The 22,180-nt window shown below is 49.5% G+C and overlaps 1 long non-coding RNA gene across 1 annotated transcript; it reads right to left on the bottom strand.

The window, feature by feature from the left end:
• Positions 1-15,012: 15,012 nt before the first annotated feature.
• On the bottom strand, positions 15,013-20,862 carry LOC131087741 (uncharacterized). Its single transcript, XR_009114908.1, has 3 exons — positions 20,701-20,862; positions 19,639-19,682; positions 15,013-18,853 (listed from the first exon to the last, which is right to left on the bottom strand). It is a non-coding gene; the product is annotated as an uncharacterized LOC131087741 (long non-coding RNA).
• Positions 20,863-22,180: the final 1,318 nt, after the last annotated feature.

The following is a 22,180-nucleotide window of genomic DNA, read 5'->3' as shown; positions in this document are numbered from 1 at the left end:
CCTGCAGTGATATCCCAACAATCCCATCCTGTCCCAGAGAGTGGTGTCCAAACGCTCCTGGAGCTCTGGCTCTGGGAAAGCTCAGGAATGCTCGGCAGACAGGGACATCTTTGAATGGTCTCGTTTAATGAGACATCAAGTAACAGCTTCAAGCAAGAAGGAAAGGCTGCAGGGGTCCCAGGGAGAGGAACCAGCTGGGCAGGGGTAGCACAGAAGGAAGGAGATGGATGTGTGGAGATGCTCGTCACAAAATCATGGAAAGGCTTGGGCTGGAAAGGTCCTTAAAAATCATCCAGTTCCCAAAGGCAGGAATACTTTCCACTAGACCAGGTTGCTCCAAGCTGGCAGTTTCACCAGAGCAGCTGAAAGGAAGTTTATCATCAGTCACAGCAGGAACACCAAACCCTGTGAGAGCTCTTCCTCCAGGCCCACCTGCTGGCCACCAAGGCTGGATGCCAAGAGAATCTGGGAGCAAAATATAATACAGGGTTCTTCAGGAAAAGGCTTAGTGAAGGGGGACAGGCAGGTGAAATAGTGATGAACTCCTCTGGGGTGAGCATTTTGTGCTGTGGGCCATCTCCTCAGTGAAACTTTGGTGCAGGAGCACCCAGAGAGCAGAGCCCCCTGGCTCTGAGAGAGCACCCAGAGCTCTCTCCAGCAGCCCAGCCCACAGAGAACGAGCACAAGAGCAACCAGCACCAACATCCTGAGCAGGGGAAGGGCTCAGCACAGCACCAGGAAACTCTCCAAGGATCAGGCTCCAGGCTTTGGCCCTGCAGCTCCAGGCCTGGGCGGATTTAGGAGCGGGTCTGGCCTCTCAGCAATCAAGGCCCAGCTCCAATAGAGACAGCTGCACCTATCACTGCATCCATTGATTGCCAGGATGTTGATAAACAATTGATTTTTTTCTGCAAAAGTCACCTGGAAGGAGTTTTATGCCTCCCTCTACCACGAGTGAGCGATAGCAGGAGCCTAACAAACACAGAGAGCACAAACTATCTCCTGCCAGGGCAGATAATTCCTGCTAGCAAACAGCTGAGCAATAGAAAGAAGTTGCTTCTGCTGGGATTTGGGAGTCTACCATGGTGGGAGATGGGAAAAGCATTTACTCAGAGCTTTGGCTCAGATATCAGTGTGTCACTCTGGCACCTTATCAAAGGAATCCAATATCTCCAGCCCCTTGGCTCGAGCCAGTTACAGAGCAGTGAGTGATCCACCTGAGGAGAGATGGCAATCAGCTCTCAGCACAGGCCTGCCAGAGATCAGAGGCCAAAGAGAAAAAGGCTGTGGGACTGTGGGAGGCAGTAACAAACCCCTGAGACAAACTGTATTGAGGGGAAAGCAGCCCCAGGAGAGCCTTGTTAGGAGAATGTCACACAGAGAGCTCTGGAGTCAAAAATCAACCAGGCATTTCAAGGGGACAAGAGAAATGCAAGTTCCCTGAGAATTGGTGCCATATATCAGATTAAAAACCAGAAATCTGGGAGCAAAACATAATCCAGGCATTGGGGTCCTTCGGGGAAAGAAGACCATGTAATTAACTTATCCCTAACTTGGGAAAACTTTAAGTAGCATTCACAAGAGACAGCAAAGCAAAAGGGCACACTGGAAACCAGGCCCTGGCAGCTCTGATCTCCCCAGACATCCCTGGATGCTGCAGAGCTCTGCTGTGAGAGTCCTTCAAGCAATTCCAAGCGCACTGTGGATCTGTATTTCTCTCTGGACATCATTCCCTGTGTGTGCTGTGCAACAGCTCACTGACATAGCACTGCCAGGGTCTACAGAGGCAGAACTTCCTCCTAAACTTCCTTCTGCTCTGCCTTCAGCACTTCTAAAAACCACACAATGGCCACAAAACATCTCCAACACACACAGCATGAAAGATGCTTCAGTATCTGTTCCCCACAGCCTGGGAGGACGGAGGGAATCCCTGTGCTAAACCACTTCTCACCTTTCCCAGAGCACAGAGCTTCCTCAGTAGCACCAAAAACAGGGCCGTCCTTGTCCTCGTCTGCCCTGAATAAAAGGATTAGTGGAATTTAAAGGTGTTTTCTGAGATGAGTCTCCACCCATAGCTGTATTTTGGCTGGTGTGTCAGCTGTGTGCTCATGACCACAATAATTCATCAGCAAACACCAACAGCTTTGGGAAAGCTGACTCAGGAGACTGAGACCTTATTTAGCCAAAAACACTTGCTCCAATTGATTTTTTTCCTAAAAACAATTTAAGCTTCCTTTTCTGCATTCTGTGTGGCAGCTCTTGCACAAGTTAAAGCCTCCAGCAAAGCCACTCTGTGCTAAGAGGAATCAGTTCTGCCAAAAGTGATCTGAGCCCCATTTGCAGTGACATGAGCATACATTGATGGGGTTACCATCATTATCAGAGATCAGACACAGGATTAGGATCATTATCAAATCAGCCTCCCCATGCCATTTCCTCCACTTATCTTGAAGTCCTCGAGTCTACCAGACGATGTTGACCTTTATATCAAAAAATGTCGAGCAGCCTATTTATTGGAAAGCTCCAAATTAGATGACCAAGAAGGAGAAAGCTTTTCCAGCAGCAGCTCCCACCCCCAACAGCAGGACCCAGGAGCTCCAAAATGCAGAGAACTGGCTGCAGGCTCCTCAGATAGTCTGTTTAATGGAAGGAGATGTGCTGATCCATCAGGCAGCCAGCCAGTGGGTGCTGTCTATTTCCTGCCCAGGACTGGGACATCCATCCATCCCCAGATTTGGCTGTGCTGAGTGGGAGCAGTTTGTGCAGTGGGCTTTAAAACCCTGGCCCATGGAATGAGGGGAGTTTGGGATTGATCTGAAAATGGGGAGCCTCAGCAAAACCACACCCTGTGGAGGACCAGGGCATGGGGCTTGGAAATGGGCCACAGCCTTTCTCCTGCTCAGGGATCCTGTAAGAGAAACTACGATGGGTGCAGGACTCTGATGTGTGTTCCACATCAAAGACAATCCTGTCCCAAAGCTTCCCATATCCATGGTGTGGGTCAGGCTAAGGCTCAGCTCCGGGTCCAACAGTGAAAATGACTCTGTTGGAAAGAGAAAACCAGGATACACAACCCATGACTGTGACTGGAGCAGTAGGAACAATCCCACAAGGGTTTGGGATGCCAGCACCCAGCCACCGCAGCATCCAGGCAGGATTTTCCCACAATCACCTGCCCACCCTCAGACTCAACATCCCATTTCCAGCAATCCTGAGGTCTTACACCTCACCCACACTGCCACACAGCTGGGCCCACTCGAGACCTTGCCACCCACCCTCTGCATCCCAGGCTGCTCCTGCTCCTTCCCAGCCTTTCCACCCGATATTTCAGCCATTGAACTCGGCCCCAAAGTCCCACCCTGCTCGTGCAGAAGTGCCCCTGGGGTCCAGAGGAACATAAACCAAACCCAGCTGCTCTCTGCTGTCACAGCCTAAGTGCATTAATGCCTTTTTATCTCCATGGGGGCACCGCGGCCGCCCCCTGTTTCCACGCAATTGGTGTTAATAAAATCTCTCTCTGCAGAAGTGACAAGGGAAGGATCCTCTTCACATGGAAGATTTTATCTGCATTGAAATTGAAGTGCAAGCCTTGTGTTCCATAAACCCCTCTGTTGATAGCTCTCATCTGCGACCCTCCTCCGAGACCGGCTTCGGGTTGATTATTCCCAAAGAAAACATCTCTATAAGGCAGCCCTCAGCTCTGGCTTGCAATCAACAAGTCAGCTCTGAAACACTTCTTTCAGCCAGCTTAGGTAATTTTCACTGCAAAATTAAAAGGAAAAAATTGTCCAGAGACAAAACATTGCACAGAACACATGGGAAATAAGATCCGGAATGGATTTGGAGTCGTGGCCAAAAACTGGTTCGTTTGGATTGAGGTGGGAGCCCTTGGAGCTGTGAGGCAGCAGCTGAGGGGAGACCTGAGGAAATTAAAGCAGCTGTTACAGCCTCCTTTCCTCCTCAGCACACGTGGGCCAGGGAGCACAGGAGCTCTGAGCTGTAGCTGAGGCCAGGTGTCCAAGCTCCATGGAAGCCCTAAGAAAATAGATGGGAAAGAAGAGAAGAACCAGCTGAGCAAGGAACACACCTGAGTGGAAAGCCAGCAAGTCTCCGTGCCTGCCTCCAGAAGCAGGAGGTGGGAGGAGAAATCCAGTCTCAAAGATCCTGAGGTGTGCAGAAGACCCACAGCAGCATGGAAGGCAGGAAAAGGGAGGCTGAGGAGAGCCAGGCAGCAGCATCCTCTCAGGATGCCGTGGAAATCAGTCTGCATTCCCTGCCATCCCAACAGATACGGATCAAACACGTACATGTGAGTCTGTTGGGGTGCTGGGGGTAGTGCTGTACCCCACATGCCACCTTAGCTAAGCCTGGATGGCCAAGTGAAGGCCTTAAGTCACTTGGAAATTCTCCTGGAGGTATTTCACCAGAGCCTTGAGGGTCTAAAACCCAAGTAAAGACACATTCCCACTGGCTTCTCCCACCTCCCAACATCCTCCTTTTCCTAGCTACAGAAGAACTTCACCATGCTCAGATTTTCCTCCGTGCTCTTGAAATCCCAGATCCATCTGGCGTGTCTCTGGTTTCACACGGCCTCTCCCCCATAAATCACTCATTCAGTTCTAGATTGATACTAACCGTTTTGCCAGAAGCTCCTTATCTGCACAAACTGCTCCTGAGTCCACACCAAATGGAGAGAAATTATGAATGTGCTTCATCAGTCAAGGCAGGGAAAGTGATAGCAGTGAGGACAGACAGTAAATAAGGAAAGCATCCACCAAGTATTTCCAAAGTAAATCAAGTTACAGGAACAATTAGAGGAAATAGAGATTTTGTCTGCAATTACAGTCCTCTTACTTCTCCCAGCCACACAGACAGTTATGCAGCATCAAAATGAAGAACTGACTTGCATTTCTAAAGTTTCAGATTGTTTTTTCCCAGTTGGGAGAACAGTTTGAATCTCTCTCTCCCCCTTCCTCCATTCAACCACCCCTACTGAACTCAGCTGTAACTTGAATATTCAATTCAAAATCAGGGCAGAGTTGAGGGTATTGATGAAACCCAGCTAGGATGCTCCTACTCACAGGTTCAGCAAAGCTTTTTGCAGGACGTTTTGGCCAGAGAGCAAATGAATGCAGCCCTAAAGCCCCTTGTGCTCAGCAGAGCACAGCTGGAGGAATTCATTACCCATTTTTCTGGGGCATTTTTTTATAAGTCCAGCTTGTAGCAGGTGAGCCCAACTCTGCCCAGTCTGTGGTTTTGAGCGATGAAAATAATGATTTCTTGATATTGAAAAAGGATAAAACCTTAACTGGCCCCATCTAATTGGCCACGGAAGGCAAATTATTATAGACTGGGATCTAGAAGGCGGCAATTCATGGAAGTTTTACAATTAATCTAATTAATAATCTTCAACTAATTTATTGCTGCCTCTGAAGAGGTAAAAAGGAGAGGCGCGCCTGCTGTGGATGGAGACACAGCCCAGCAGCTCTGCCAGCCACAGGGTGACAGCTCGACCTTGCGAGTGTCACCGCTCCCCGGGAATTCTGCTTCCAAGCCCAACCCCTGCTGCGAGCACGGGGGAAGGAACAGCCCCCTCCTCGGAGATAAAGAGTGACAAGTGCCCGCGAGTGCTGATGTGCTGGGACACCAGGTGGGGACAGCAGCCAGGACAGAAGGACTCGCGTCCCTGCGAGCGCCGGAGCGGAGCCGCGCAGCGGGGCCTTGCCTTCAGCCAGGACAGTGCCCTTGGAACGCTCTCTGCCTGCCGAGCTCATCTCCCTCCCGCTGCCTGCAGCCCTCTCCTCCCTGAGCAAAGCCAAACCCTGGGCAGAGACACACACAGTGCAAGAAACTTGGGGTTTGCCCTCAGTGCGGACCTCTCCATTCCTGGGTGTCACCATGTTCACACCCAGGTGTTCACAGGGGTTCTTGGTTGAGGGAAGAGACGAGGATCTGACTCCATGTTTCAGAAGGCTTGATTTACTATTTTATGATATATATTACATTAAAACTATACTAAAAGAACAGAAGAAAGGATTTCATCAGAAGGCTGGCTAAGAATAGAATAGAAAAGAATGATAACAAAGGCTTGTGACTCAGACTCTGTCTGAGCCAGCTGACTGTGATTGGCCATTAATTAGAAACAACCAACATGGGCCAATCACAGATGCACCTGTTGCATTCCACAGAAGCAGATAATCATTGTTTACATTTTGTTCCTGAGGCCTCTCAGCTTCTCAGGAGGAAAAATCCTAAGGAAAGGATTTTCCATAAAAAATGTCTGCGGCACCTGGGAATGGATTTTTCCACGTTGCAGATCTGAGGTGGAGACTCCTCTCCTATTCCAGCTTGCAGGAAGGGTCTGATTCCCCACAAGACCCCAGTTCTTGCTCTCAGGGCAGGATTGGAATAAACTGAGTTTCCTTCACTGCAGCCAGAACAAAAGCAATGACCTGCACAAGGTGGCACTACCTGGAGAGGATCCCAAACCCTGGTCCAGGTGAGACCTTCCTTCCCCAGCACCACGGCCTGGGCTCCTCTTCCCTACCTGGCTGCATCCTCCAGTCTCCTGTGCCTTGGTGGGAGTCCCAGTGGGATAACACAGGATCTCACACCAGTGCCTCATTTTCCTAATCATTCTAATCACCTCATTAGGCACCTCATGGCTACCCCAGTGTCAGCTTGCTTGGAGTTTCCTTTCCCACCATCAAGCTCATCTTGAGAGGGACAATTCTTCTGGATATGCAGAGAGCCTGCAGAAGGCAGAAAGAGAGAAGTGGCTAAAAATCAGGGATGTTGCAGTAAATAATGCAGGATTGGACACACATGGCAGTGCCAGCCTCTTCCCTATCAGAGCTTTCCTCCCTAATAAATATGTCCAGTGAAAACAAGGAGTAAAATTAAAATAGAATTGCTGTCCTGCAGGAGTGAGGGAGAGCTTTTATGTCTTTTCCTCTCAAAAGTCAGACAAAAGGTCAGCAATTCCTATAATTTGTAAAACACAGTAAAAAAATCCCAAACAAACAAAAAATTGAATAAATTTGATCCAAAAATTACAATGCTCCAATCCTAACCAGGGCAACTGAAAGTCCCACACAGCAACTGGGGCTTCTAATTTAAAGAGAGTATTTTAAACAGCCCAGATTTGCTGCCTTTTTTTTTTTTTAATCAAATGAGAAAATTAATTTTTAAAAATCCTCCCTGGGAAAAAAAAAAAAAAGCAAGTTTTCAGTGGAAAGCAGCTGAAATGAAAAATTCTTTTGCAGGTCCTCTCTGAAGAGGAAAAGGCATTTTTCACTGAAATGGAGGGAATCTGTTCTCTTTCCTGATGAAAGGGAATGATGCCTCTGGACAAATCCCTGCAAAGAGGACAGACAGTCCGTGCCAGGGCACAGAGCATCTCCAGGCTTTTCCCCAAAACCAGCCCTGGCAGAAACCCTCCAGTGCTGCATTGGCTCCTAACTGCAGGTTTCATTTGAGGCAAAGAATTCCACTCAACTCAAAACAAAGCTCTTCAATTTGGATTTTTCCCAGTGGTTTTGTTGTGGTTTTGAAAGTGAAGCTAAAATCAACAATTACAGAAATTGCTTTGCCTGTGTAACGAGCACAGCAGTGGAAAATTCCCATCCTGCTCTGGACTCAAACTCAGAGCAGATCCTGCTCACAGGATTGGCTTTGAAGAGCCAAATGAATTTTCCTCTGAGTTACCAGGAAGCACTGCTGAAATATCCCCTCCTGGAACCGAACCCACCCTGACAACTTGCAGCAAAATCCCAGCCTTAAAAGGGATCAGGATTTGCCCTCCCAGACAAGGCAGTGGTGCCCTACCAGTGCAGAGCCTTGTCCCTGGAACTGCTTAATTCCATATGCTTCAGAGGACAGAAGAGAAAAAAGATAATTAAAAGGTCCTTAATGCATCTGGCCAATTAAATAAAGCTGTAAATGGCAAGGAAATAATTCCTTGCTGACCCCTGCAGCAATCAGCTGCTGACCTGCAGCATGAGAATTGATTAGCCCTATCTTAGCATGGCTTGTATAACTACAAATGTTATTATTGGCCATAAAATCAGCCAGCCCTTTATGCAGCCCATTGGTGGCATTTGGCTCCCTGACCCCCCCAGCCATGAATTTTTCTGGCTGGAAGGAACAGCCCTGGGCTGGGAAAAGCCTTTCTGTGCATTCCTGTGGGGTTGGGAGGTGGTTTCCAATGGCGGGCAGCATTGTCCCAGTTTGCCCCAGTCCAGCCCTCAGTAAATTTGATGCAGTGAGGGGTTAAGTGCCCAGAATAAGCTCTAAACTTACAGATCTAAACCGCTGCTGCTCAGGCTTCCCTCAGCCCCTCTCAGTGTCAGTAACACTGCTGTCAGCAGCAGGCTGAGTGCAATCCTCCCCTTTTCCTGAGAGACAGCAGAGCTGGGCCAGGATCTGCCCTTGTTCTCCTCCCTGAGAAAATCCCATTTTCTGGCACAAGTGCTCACTCAGCACCTGCCCTGGAGCAGAGCCCCCCGGCCAAGAGCTGCTTCCAAACACCTTTGGAGCTGATCAATGAGGAATTGCTGGCTTGCTCACAGCTCAGAGCCATCCCTCCATGCGTCATCCCCCTTTACTGTTCCTCCCTCCACCTTCTGTGCTGGGCTGGATGCACAGGGAGCCACACTTGGTCCCCAGGAGCTCTGGGAACAAACTGGCAGGTGGCGTCAGGAACAGGGAACAACTTTGCTCTGATGTGGCTGGGTGGGACATTCCAAAAATCTGGATAATTCCAATGACTTTGGTAGCTAAAGGGTATGGAGGGTATCTCAGTAGAGATACGACAGCTGGAGCCCATAATCTGGAATCTGTGGTGAGTTTTTATGCAGTTGAACCCCTCAGGGCCATCAGGGAGTGGATATTTCCTGTGTCCCAGACAAACCCTGAAGACAGATGTGTCTGGAAAGGGGCTGCTCTGTGGCAGGACACAGAATCCCATCATCTCAACAATCACTACAGCCCTGGAAAAAGGAGAAGCAGGGAATGTTAGGAGTGCTACCAAAACTGGGGATGCTCTGAGGACATATTTCCATTTGGTCTCTGTTGAGAAGGGAGTCTGAAAGAGGAATAACCAGCCCTGGCCACCCCAGGGCACCAGCAAAGTGCTAAAAGCTTCCCAAAATGACACAAATGATCAATGCACAGGTTTGGTGCCTCTGGGGACCAACAGCAGTGGCCAAACAAAAGCAACCCACCCTGTTCTGGGCACAGCACCAGAGACCATCTTCAAGTGAGGAATCAAAGATTCAAATGAGAATCAAAGATTCAAATGAGAATCAAAGATTACATGAAGGGATGCTGAGACAGAAACGGAAGGATTTGGGAATTGCACCAGGTGTCCAGCCTTTCCTGGAGGGCTGGCTGTGGAGAGGAGATGCTCCATGCTGAGGATCATTCCCCGTTCCCCCTGTTCCCAGCAGTGTCACACTGTCCCCTCCAGCAGCAGAGCCCTGCCCAGGGCCTCTGCAGAGCCTCAAGGGAGCAGGATTGCATTCATGGCCTCAAAACAAAGCATTTCTTTCCCAAAGGAAAAGAAGCAGGGGGGAGAGAAGCGAAAGGAGAGGCAGGGGGACAAAAGGGAAGGGGCAGCTGTGGGCTGCAGCCCTGGCTGAGCTCCTTTTGATGACAGCCCCAATTAGTGTGGGGCTGGCTGCAGCCCTGGCAGGGAGCTGCTCCCATGGAGAGCCAGGGAGGGAGGGAAGATTTCACTCACCTGCAAAAGCCTGAGGAGCTGGAACCTCTCAGACAGGCCCTGTGTTTGTATTTATTGTGCTCACATGAGCAGAGCTGAGAGCAGCGGGTGTGAATATCAGTGTGAATATGCAGCTCCCTATCCCAGGAGGCTCCTGCTGCTGCTCTTCCCTCACTGCCTGTGTTGCTCAGGCCCTGCAAAGAGAGGGGCTCAGGATTCACACAAGCCATGTGCTTTTACAGGATCGCTCCAAGGATCTCCCTACAACACCCAGACAGGCCAGCAGTACTCTCCAGAGCCTCACTTGTTCCCCTCACCTAAAGGAAGGGAAGCAGGAGCAGAAAGTCCTAGCTGAAAATCATCCAGGCTCGCTATCAAAGCCTGGAATAAAAAATAACCTGCATTTTGTTGGCTGCTTCTCTCCCACCCAGTACCAAATGTCCCCAGTGTTTGGGCAGGGGGACTTCCCATTGCGGCTCCTCAATCAGGGTGGCAGGTGCCAGGGAAGGTGAAAGGAAAGGGAATAAAGACAGCAAAGGAATGGCAGGGAAGGGAGAGGGAGGAAAATAAAGAGGTGAGTGGGCACAAAGCAGGGGGAGCTGAGTGAATCCATCAGAGGAACAACTCAGCAGCTGCTCCTGCCTTCACCCCGAGCTTTGCTGGAGCTTTGGCTAAGTCCAACAACAAATACCCACTGTACCAGGGAGATTATCCACCTTCAAACAATGGAGGGAACCACAGAGGAACAAATGGCATCCCTGAGGACTAAGCAGGCCATTCCAGATCCTGGATGCTGGTGCTGGCTGAATCCCATTGCTCAGCCCATCGTGGGCAGCACAAGAGCAAGGCTCTCCCCTCTCCAGTTCTGGAGGTCGGGACTAGGATGGTGCAGCGTGTGATGAAATGTTTTTAATCACATCCACAAGCTCTCTATTTCAGCTTGTTTCAGCCACAAATGGCTGCACTTGTGAGAGCTTGAATGTGCTTTGGGGTGAAAAGGAGCAGGATTTTGGTTCACATACACATAGAATCCCAGAATAGCTTGGGCTGGGAGGAAACTTACACTCATCCCATTCCAGCCTGTGCCCTGGGGCAGGGACACCTTCCCCCATCCCAGGCTGCTCCAAGCCCCATCCAACCTGGCCTTGGACACTTCCAGGGATCCAGGGGCAGCCACAGCTTCTCTGGGCACCCTGTGCCAGGGCCTCACCACCCTCACAGGAAACAATTCCTTCCCCATATGCCATCTAAATCCACACTCTGGAAGCCATTCCCCCTTGTCCTGTCCCTCCACCCCTTGTCCCCAGTCCCTCTCCAGCTCTCCTGGAGCCCCTCTAGGCACTGGAATGGTCTCCCAGTTCTTCTTGGAGCCTTCTCCTCTGCAGGCTGAGCCTCCCCAGCTCTCCCAGCCCATCAGTGCCCAGATAAATGCACCAGAAATGCCTTTACTTGCCTAAAAGAGACCCTTGGAAGAGCAGTACATGTGGAAAAGCAGAAGATTCAGTAATGAGGTGGTGCTGAAAACCCCCTGAACAAGGCAAGGCAACAAATGAGATGCTGCAGTCAGAGTTAAACATCATAAACAACCTTAACTCTGCTTTCCCTTTCCAGGCAAAAATCAAACCTCAAGACAAACCTACAAGCACAGTGAGACATTTGCAGGGAGATGCAGGTTTTGAGAAGTCAGATATGGATAACAGTACCTTGAATAAAAAATATTGAATTCCCCTTATTAAATCTCTGCCTGCAAAACCCATTGTGCAAAACACGAGGTCAGCTCTTCTTGTTCTGCCTCCCCTCAGCTTAAATGCATCACCCATAGCAAGGCAAGGCTCCAGGATAGAGATTTCGAATAAATGTAAGGGTTTACGGAGTTTCCCAGCCAAGCAGCTTTCAGGATTCAGAATTACAAACCAAGTCAGGAATATTTCCCAGAGATCCATTAAAATCCTTCACTAGACCCCTTAAAAATATGCACCTAAAGAAAACAAAAAAAATCCTAAACAAAAACAAAACAACAACAAAAAAAAAACCATAAAAAATCAAAACAAAAAATAAAGAAAGAAAAGGAAAGGGAAAACAAAGGAGAAGAAAAAAATACTGTTGCTGCATAAACAGCTACAACTGAAATGGATTCATTTAATTTACTGTATTCAATTACAGGAATTATTTAAAGTTCTGCTCATGTTTCTGTGTCTCTTCATCCTGACTGATGCCATGAGAGCATCAAAGAACACAACCAACACATGTCACACATGGTACCTTCTTTACCACCTCTCCTTCACACACAGAAGGACAATTGTGCTCTGCAGTGTTTTCTTTCAGAGTGATTTTGATTTAGTGGGGTTATTCTTCCTCTTTCTACTCTTCTAATCTGACACTTGACTCAAAAGAGGGGCAAGGTATCCCACTCCTGCTGGAGGAAAAGCCAAAATGTAGCACTCTTGTGCTGAACACAGAATTTTTTGCATGATGCCACCTTGAGTCATTTTCTTCTTGTCCTTTCAGTAAATACCTTGAAGGAATGAAAACACCTGAGGCTGAACAAAAGGGCTCCAAACTAACACATAACAACCTGCTTTTTAGGAGAGTTGTGTGAGCCCTTGAAAAAATCCAATAGTCTCTTGACTTAATGCTGGAATCCACTAGAGCAGGTTTTTATCTACTTGTGCACGCTCCCTTCAGGAAGGTGAAAATACAAACACAGGCACAGGAACACTCTCAGGCATCGTGGATGGAATTGTCAGTCCTGTCCCAGTGGCCCTCATAGGGGACATAACACACTGGCCCAGTTCAGGCTCTCACTGCTGGCCCAAACCTGCTCAGACCACATCAGGACAGCTTTTGTGTTGGGCTGACTCCTCTCCCTCAGCCAATGTAAACTATTCCATGAGATCTGGGTAATTCAGCAGAGGTGGAACAGCATTCCAGCAGCTGATCCGAAGCCAGTGCTCCTGACAGGGTTAAGCAGAGACTTCATGAAACTACAGCTTCCAAAACCAAACCCTCCTGAGCTTTTACCCCTTGCACTTCGTTGGACTTCCAAGAGGTGAAGAGAACAAATGGCACATCATGGAATTATAAAGGCTGGAAAAGCCCTCCAAGACCATTGAGTCCAACCTGTGTCCAATCTCCATTTTGTCACCCAGCCCTGAGTACTGAGTGCAACATCCAGACATTCCTTGGACACCTCCAGGGATGGGGACTCCAAACCTCCCTGGGCAGCCCCTGACAAGGCCTGACCACTCTTTCCATGGAGAAATTCCTTATAATGTCCAACCTGAACCTCCCCTGGCACAACTTGAGGCCATTCCCTCTCATCCTGTCCCTGTTCCCTGGAGCAGAGACTGACCCCCCAGCTGTCCCCTCCTGTCAGGAGCTGTGCAGAGCCAGAAGGTCCCCCCTGAGCCTCCTTTGCTCCAGGCTGAGCCCCTTCCCAGCTCCTTCAGCCTCTCCTGGTGCTCCATTCCCTTCCCCAGCTCTGTTCCCTTCCCTGGACACGCTCCAGCCCCTCAGTGTCTCTCTTGCACTCAGGGCACACAGCTGTGCCCACATGACCCCATCAGCCCATCTGAACTAAATTATCTGTGTAAACATTGGATGCACCGAGCAGCTTCAGCAGATTCCCCAGAGCAGACCCAGCTTGGTCACTCAGCTCTCCCATCTCAAAGGCCACCAAAGATACTCCAGGTCATTCTGGGCACAGCTGAACTCACAGAGCAGCACCTGGCACCGCATCCAGACATTTCAGCGATGTTGCCATGGGCCAGCACACAGCACATTTTCATTTCAACTCATTGCCTCTAAGCAGGAAGCATTTTTTAATTTCCTCCAGCATTAGGGATAATGTTAGCCACTACAAATGAATTGAAAGATGCCTCCCAAAATGCATTTTCAAATGCACCCTAAATAGTAAACACCATTCAAGCAAGATGCAGCCAGGATTGTAATTGGAAGCTGCAGAGAGTGCTCTTTCAGGATTCATAAAAAAGGGCATTTTGCTGAAAAGTTTCATGTGATATAAACCTTCACAAGTTAGGGCCAGCTCCTCCAAAACATGCAGCTCCTTCAAGCAACATAAAGTGCCCCAAAACTCTGCAGGTGAGCTATGTGGATGTGTCCCCACATGGCTCCAGCAGTGCCAAGCAGGAGGAATACAGAAGGAAAGGTTCCTGGAAGGACAGCAAGAATTATACAAGGTCTGGAAAGGCTTTTCCATGAAGAGCAACCCAATGGGTTGGGATGCTGCAGCCTAGAAAAGAGGCAGGAGAAGGGGATTCAAAAATCTTGAGTCGCTGGAGGAGTGGGGAAGGATCACAGAATCCCAGGATCATTGAGGTTGGAAAAGTCCTCCAAGACCATTGAGGCCAAGCTGTGATGGATCTCCACCTTGTCACCCAGCCCAGAGCTTTGAGTGCCATGTCCAGGAGTTCCTTGGACACCTCCAGGGATGGGGACTCCAAACCGCCCTGGGCAGCCCTTGCCAATGTTTAACAACCTTTTCCATTAAATTCCTCCTGGTGTCCAACCTGGCGCAGCTCAAGGCCATTTCCTCTTTTCCTGTCACTGCCTGGGAGCAGAGCCTGACCTCACCTTGCCACAACCTCCCTGCAGGTGCATAATTGCTCCTTAACCACCTGGTCCAGACCCAGAACAAGGAGAGGGAAGCAATCCAAGAGATGCACAGCAAATGAGGGAAGATGGCTATGAGGAAAGGGGCTTGGAAAGTTTATGTGGCTCAAGGCAGGGCTGGGCAAGTACTTGGAAGTGAAATCCAGCAAGGATTATTAGACAGACGAGTCTTCCCTGACACAGAAAATATCCTAAGCTGAAAATAATTAGGGCCCAAGAGAGTATTCAAGGAAAGTATCAGAACTGTTTGCCTCTCGCTCCTGTTCTCCAGGAAAGCAATTCTGGTCAGTGCAGAGAGTGGTGGGGTTTTATCAGCTGCCTTTCCTCACTGCAGTGAGCAAAGGAACCTTCCATCATCTCCTGGGGCAGGGCAGAGCTGTGCAGGGAGAGAAGAATGCAGGCAGAACTGAGGTGAGGGGACAAGAAATGGGAAAAGGGAGGCAGAGTGGGACAAACACAGATGTACCTGGTTCTACAGGAGCCCTGAGGACAAATCCTGGTCCAGCTGACTTCAAGGGAGAGGGAGGAGAGGCTGTTGTAGCTGTGATGGTTTTAGGAGAAGAGAAAAGGAACATTTCCAAGAAGAGCAGGTGCTCAGGTGGGGAGAGCAGTCAGCACTCAAGAAATGCAACCGCTGGATCAAACCTGCAGTGGTGCATCCCAAAACTGACCCATTTCCCTCCCACCCAACCACAGCACCCTGAAAGCAATGAAAGGTGCTCCTCTCCCTGCCAGGGGTGGCTCCCCGAGCTCACTAAGACAGATGAGCCCCAAATAAGGATTAATAACTGGGCTGTGAATAAGGCAAGATGGACGAGGGAGGGAATGGGCACTGAAAAGGGCAAGTTCCAGGCAGGATTAATGATGGAGAGGGAGTTGCACTGGAGCAGAGGACCCAGACTGCTCAGCTCTTTGTGCCTTCAGGAGGGGAAGGGTTTGGAAGGAGTGCTGTGTCCCAAGAAATCCAGATGGCAGTGAAAGCTCACTGGCACCTCCAAAGTGCTTCTGTCTCTGTGCTGTGGGGTTCAGATGGCAGCAGGGACAGATCCAGGAGCAAGGGAAGGACCTGGAAAGCCATAGGGAAGTCTCAAAAAGGCACAAGCTTGTGCTGCTAACAGCTCAATAAGGGATTGGAGAAAAAAAAAACAAATCTGCTCATCTCAAAGCTCCTCTCTACCTCTCCTACAGCATTCCACTCTTATTTGCTTCAGTTCTCATCTTCCAGGCCAAAACCCTGTGCCCAGCCAGGCTGCTGTCACAATCAAAACCAGTCCTCCAGTCTTGTGTCTCCATCAGGATGTGGGGGGAGGCAATAAACACCCCTTCTCCAGCAGCAGCTGCACAGCTTGCTCCAGGCACAGGGTGCTTGGAGGAATGTTACCTCGGAGGAAATCATTAAAGGAATCTGGCTAATTTTGTAATTCACACCTGGACTGCAAATGTTAAAGAGCCTGCAATAATCTCTAATGAAATATCACATTGTTTAAAGAGTTCCCAGTGAAATTCGCCCTTAATTGATTTTTGATCTGTGAAAAAACACCATGGAGAGAGAGAGAGAAGATATCAGTCAGACTCCTGTTTTATCCCTCCTGCAAGCGTTCTCCTGCCTTTGTTTCCTTTGTCCCCAAGGAATCAACACTAGCCTGAAGAAAGCAGCCTGGAAGACACTACAAAACTAATAAATAACACTCGAGTGGGAATCCTGAACAGCACATCCTCTTAAATCATCCTGAAAAAGGTGAAGCAGTCTCCTAGGACAGCTCAAGAATCACAGAGCGTGGATTCATAGCAAGAACCATCCCAGCCAGACCCCGTGGGCTGGAGCTTCTCCAACCCTCAGGAACCTCCCCCACAGCACCAAGGCTGATCCCTTGTGCAGTGACACAGCTCATCTCGCCCTCAGGATATCACAGGGGAGCTTAATCCAGACGTGACTGACACAGAGCAATGGCCAAAAATATTGACAGCAAAAACCTGGCAGAAAATTCCTGACAGCGGCAGCGTCCGGCTCAGGACGTGCCAGGGCAGCTGCTGGAGCCAAGGAAGCAGGTCAGGATTAACTCACAAGATAATGCACTGCAAAGCTCTTCCAAAACCCAGCAGCAAACTGTCATCAAGCAAATGAGCAAACAGTAAAATATAGCTGGGAAAGATGAGAGGAAATGCATCTCTAAACATCACCAGAGACCCAAATAAACCGCTGCACCAGGCGGCTGGAAAGCACCGGGCATCAATAAGGCTTTAACTAACATTTACAGCTGCCAGAGCCTGCTGCAAACAACCAGAGCTAAAAGGAAAAAGAGGATAAAATGAAGGAAAGGATGTGCAAGGGTTTTCTTAAGGGCTGCTGGAAGGAACCACATCCCAGGCTGGCCAACTAAACCAGCAGGGTAGCACCTTGCATGGCAAGCGAATTAGGATGGGATTGATGGCAGGGCGAAATGTGGGAGGCTGCCAAGGGGATGGGAAAGCTCTGGACATGCTGAACATCTTCACCAATAAAGCATTTGATAAAATAAACAGACTATTAATTAAGGAATGAAGGGGAGAAGAATCCTAACAACTGCCATGTTCAGATCAGTGCAGCTCAGTAACAGGTTCAAGTGGCTAAACCTGGGATAACGATGGATAACACGGGACAGCAGGGGATGCCTTTCCCTCAATTACACAGCACTAACATCAGGTTTATAAAATGGCCCTGGCAAAGGTTGCCCAGAGCAGCTGTGGCTGCCCCATCTCTGAAAGTGCCCAAGGCCAGGCTGGACAGGGCTTGGAGCAGCCTGGGACAGTGGAAGGTGTTCCTGCCCATGGCAGGGGTGGGACTGGATGAGCTTTAAGGTTCCTTCCAACCCAAACCTTTCCATGGTTTTATGATTCTATGGTTCTTGTGGGAATGATCAGATCACTTTTGCTTTTGTAAAGCATCTGTTGGTTTATACTCCCAGCAAGGGTGGTGCTTTTCAGCTCCTGCTGGAGAACTTTCCTTATCATTCCATTCACACATCTCTGTGAGATCCAGTGACACTTCCACCTCAGCTGAAATGGAGGAATCAGCCAGATGGGATTCCAATGGGAGTGGTTCCCCTGTGACCATGAGTTTTATCCTTGAGCAGGACTCAGCTGGGATCTGCAGGAGTGTCCAGGCGGGAGCACCAAGGGAAGCTCTGTGTGGAGTTTTCCATCCTGAGGGCTTTTCTTTCCTGTACCAGTCCCAGGAACTTCCTTCAGCATCTCTCCCTCAGCTGCCTTGTCTAGACTGTCACACTGAGCATCTGGGGCATTTCATAATCTTCTTAGGAATTGTGACCTTCAGTTCTGTGTTACAGTGACCTGAAAGTTTGTCCAAGAAAAGCATGAGCTTTATTTTTAAAATACACAAATTCCCCCAGCTCAGCTGTTTCCAGGCAGGTCCAAACCATGTCACATTTTCTCACATCTGCAAAGTGCTGCTGTATGTGAAGTGTTTCTTCCACCCCACTTCCTTGGGTATAATCGTGCACAGTTAATTTTGAAAAATTCAACAACACAGTAATTTCTCCCCTTGTATATCCCTTCACCTTCTGGAAAAAAAAAAAAAAACCAAACAGGCAAAGAGCCAGCTCCATACAATGGATATCAGTGGCAGCCCTGGAAGGTGACAGGTGCCAGGACAGGCCATCCAGGAAGCTTTCAGCTGTCTCCTCTGGAGCTGGGCACATCTGCAGATCTTCAAAGCATCCTCTATGTCCAGTGCCTGCCATGCCCCACAGCACAGGAGCTGATGTGAAGGACACAGGGTGACCTGGGTGAGGTCACAAAGCCAGTGGCCAGGACACACCTGGGAGCCACTCCCATATCCCCAGCCCTGTTCCATCCCCTCTCCCTGGAGGCTGGAGCCCTTGGTTTGTTGTTTAAGGTACAATTTAGTGCACTCCTTACCTGCTTCCTTTGAATCTAATGATCCACGCTCTCAATTTGATTTGTCTGCCTTGGAAGTCTGCTCCTCACTAATTCCCATTCATCCATCTAGTTTTCCTCGTTCCCTGCAAGCTGTCATTTTTCTGACTGCAACATATTCAACTCCATCATCCCAGGCATTTTATTTGTGTGGTTCTGCTCTAACGGCGAGCGTGGCTGTTTCAAATTATGCCTTGCTTTCAGTTTTGCTTGAGTGTAAAAATGTCGTGTAAAAATGAACTACCCTCTGATGAAGGCTTTCAGCCTTCCCATTTGAGGAACAGCAGGCAGCTTTTTGATTCTGGGAGCAATGGGAGAAGGAGCAATCCAGCTTTTGTTTTACAGATTGCTACAATAGATAGCTTCCCTGTAGGAAGTGCAGCACTATATTATGCTTATGTAAAGGGTAATGACTGGGAACTTGGAGAACTCTCCTCTTTGGAAGTGCCTGACGACCAGGAACAGCAGGTGTGGAGGAAGAAGAAAGCTCCAATGCTTTTCTGTCCTGACTTTCTCTTCTTTTATGTTTGGAGACTGAGCTCGGTGTCAGAAGCGAGTCGGCTCCTGCAGGTACATGAAAGTGGAAAGGTGTGAACGTGGCAAGGAAGAAACCCAAAGGAACAGGGGGAGGCACGGCTGGGGCTGAATCCCAAAGCCTGGCCCTGAGCAGCAGCAATGAAAGGGGCTGTGCTCAGCAATAGGAGGCTCTTTAGCTCACTGTGGGGAAACTGGGCAATTACCCGAGGGGCTGGATAAGGGAGAGAACAAAGAGCTGAAACACTGCTGGGGAAAGCCTGTGCTGTATTCCAAGAGCAGCACAGCACTGCACACCAGCAGCAAGCTGAGGAAAACCCCCTGACACCCTCCACAAAGACATTTCTGACCCACAGGAACATCAAATACTAAAGGTGCCCCTCTGTGTCCCTGCAGACTTGAGGCAAAATGCTCCTTCCCACTGCCAAACAGCACAATGAGGCACCACGGGGAGCAAAGCTGCACAGAGGGACCCTTTGCTTTGCCTGCTCCAGGCACAAAAGATGCCAAAGCCCCAGGAAATGCCACCAAGATGCAGGATCTGCTGAAGTCTGAGCTGAGCAAAGCTGGCTCAGGCAAAGCACTCACGGATCCTATGTGATAGCAAAGACATGAGCTGGCGCAGAGGGAGAAAGAAAATGCAGGACACTGCTCCAAGCCAGGCCAGGAGCAGCTCTCTGGGGTGAATCAGAAAATACAGCTTGCCTGGTTTGCCCTGACTGGGAAAGTCTCCCTCCTCTAGTCCAGAGCCTTCAGGTTGAGTCATGCTTTCCATGGTGGCTTTTCCGATTTTGGGGGTCACATCCATTACCTACCCTGGTGTGTGTCCAGCTCCGTGATGTCCAACTCCCTGGGTGGCCTTGGGGAACAACAGAAAAAAACCCACAATTAAGTAAAAAGCAGCAGGAAATTCCCTGAATAGAGAATTGCATGAAAGAACTGAGGAAGGAGAAAACCCCTGTGTATTCCCCTAAACTCTCTAAGAATTGTTAAAAGCAGCCAAACAAAGGGACAAGAAGCTGCTGGGACAACACAGCAATGCACATTTAGTGAGAACATGGATCAGAGCAGCCCAAGGATGTGATTTGCATCCCTTTCCAGGCTGAGTTTTAGGAAACCAGCAGCTCCCAAACAAGCAAGCAGAGGCATGGTGACACATAGCAGCCGTGATCGTGCTGGACAACAAAGACCTCCCTGATGCTCTAAAAGGAAGGAAACAAAGATGCAGCAAAATACAGACAAATTAAAAGGACTCCACCAGTCACAACAGCGTGAGGACAATGGGAGTTCTAAGCTGTATGCCAAGGAAAAGCACAGACTGGAATACAAGGGGTACAGTCAGCACAGGAGATGCTACACAAGCCTAAAATAAAAGTTCATTCATGGAGCCGTGGAGCAAAAGCTGCAGGAGGTGAATTTACAGCTGATAAACACCAGGAATTAAAAGAGGGAGTGACCTGCATGATCCCCACATTATCTCTGCCAGAGAAAACCTCAAATGGTGTTTAAGAAGTGGGATGTCTCCCAAGCACACTGCAGCCAGCACTGGGTGAGAGGAGAGCAGTACAGCAATATGTGACAGTAGCAATACACACTGGGAATGCACTGCAGGAAAAGGAAACCAGTCTGAGAGCAACAAGACATCTCTGATCCAGCAATGTGCCCATCACAGGATGGGGTGCAAGGCAGGGGAGTGCAGCAATGAAATAAAACATTTGCTAGCACCGAGGGAATTCACCCCAGTCAGAGAGCACACATCCAAACACAGGGCACCCAGGAGACTCTAAGTGGGAAGACGAAAAGCAGGCAGCAAAGCCCAGCTCTGGCAGCAGGACACACACAGAACACACTCTGGGGGCAGGGAGCAGCAGCCTTACCGTGATCCCGAAGCTGGCAGCCGGTGGTGATGGGATGGGAACACTCCGTGGGATCCAGAGCCACCAGCAGCACTCCCACAAACAGCACCCCAAGCAGGGAGGATCCCTTGGAGGCTGCCAGGCTGTGGTTCAAGGTCTGGGAGACAAGAATTAGGTGCTCTCTGGCTGCCACAAACAGCCAGGAGGGCAGCAGTGGCTGTGAGATGAGGCAGATAAAGGATCACACACAAGTGATTTCCCATCTTCAGCTTCCAGCCCCGTCCCACGGAGTGAGAGCAGCACTGCTGACAGCCACAGATCTGAGAGACTCAGAGATTATTGGGACTTGGAATGATCTAATAAAACCTCTGCCTAGCCCTGCTGTGCCCCGAGACAAACACACGTTGCAGCTGCATTAAGACAACACAGCTGCTCTGTAAAACAAGCAGCTCTTTCCAAAATGCCACGACGTGCAGGAAGGTAAAATCCAAGCGCACAATGGCAGGGAAAAGAGGCCTAAGTCATGCCACATGGAAAACAAACAGCTATACCTGTGGTCACAGTAATCCCAGGAACAGGTCTGGCTTGCTGGTAGCCTGCTTACCAAAACAGATGCAATTTATGTTCAAAGTCAGGAAGGCTTCAAGAAGAAAACCTCAAATCACTACTGGGTGGGTTTTTTTAAAGCCACAGCTTGCAGTCCAAAATATCTCCTGTGCCTCCCACTGAAAGGGAAGGCTCAGAGCTTTGCCATGTGCTGCTGAAAGGAGGGCTGGCTCCAGGGATGCTTCTCCCCCTGAGCATTCTCCCAGCATCAGCTGGGAGTGCTGACCTTCCCCCCAAAATAAACACAGCAAGCTGCCCAAAGACATGAAAAGCATCAAAACAAGTGGAACACTTGGCCAACTGCAAAGCCAGGCTTGGAGAGCCTCCAGGAGCTGCAGGACCAAGCTCTCCCCTGCAGCAGCTCTCATCCATCATCCCAGTGCCAGCCATGCTGGGAAAGGCAGTGCCAGATCAGCACCAGGGCTGTGACACAGAGCAGGCTCTGGATTAGGTCAGGGCACTCCTGGAGGAGCTGTAAATCCATGAGAGGTGGTGCAGGGGGGTGCTGACCTTCCTCCTGACCATCCCACCTGCAATATTCCCAAAAGCACCTTTCCTGCAGGTTAAGCTGGGCAGGATTAGGGATGCCAGAGGTCTGGCAAGTGCCAAACACCTGGAGAAGTGCTGATCAGGAGGAAAGAGGAGACATGAATGGAGCACATGCCACCCTTACAGCAAAGCATGAAGGAGCCTGGCATGGAGAACAACTTCTCATGAACCTGTCAGGCCCAGCCTCTGGGGGAAGCATCCAGCAGGGATGTGGGATGCACTCCAGGCAGCACAGGGAAGCCAGGTGTCAGTGGGTGAACCCCAAAATTCCAGCTGTGCTTTTGACTCTTTTACCTGGGAGGGGAGCAGAGCCTGACAGCCAAGCAGCAGCAAGAGCAGGACCAGG

This window comes from Melospiza georgiana, chromosome 10 (assembly GCF_028018845.1).
Source record: "Melospiza georgiana isolate bMelGeo1 chromosome 10, bMelGeo1.pri, whole genome shotgun sequence".
In the NCBI taxonomy this organism is placed as follows: domain Eukaryota; kingdom Metazoa; phylum Chordata; class Aves; order Passeriformes; family Passerellidae; genus Melospiza; species Melospiza georgiana.
Note: the sequence above shows the minus strand (reverse complement) of the source record. Positions and strands in the feature narration are given on the sequence as shown.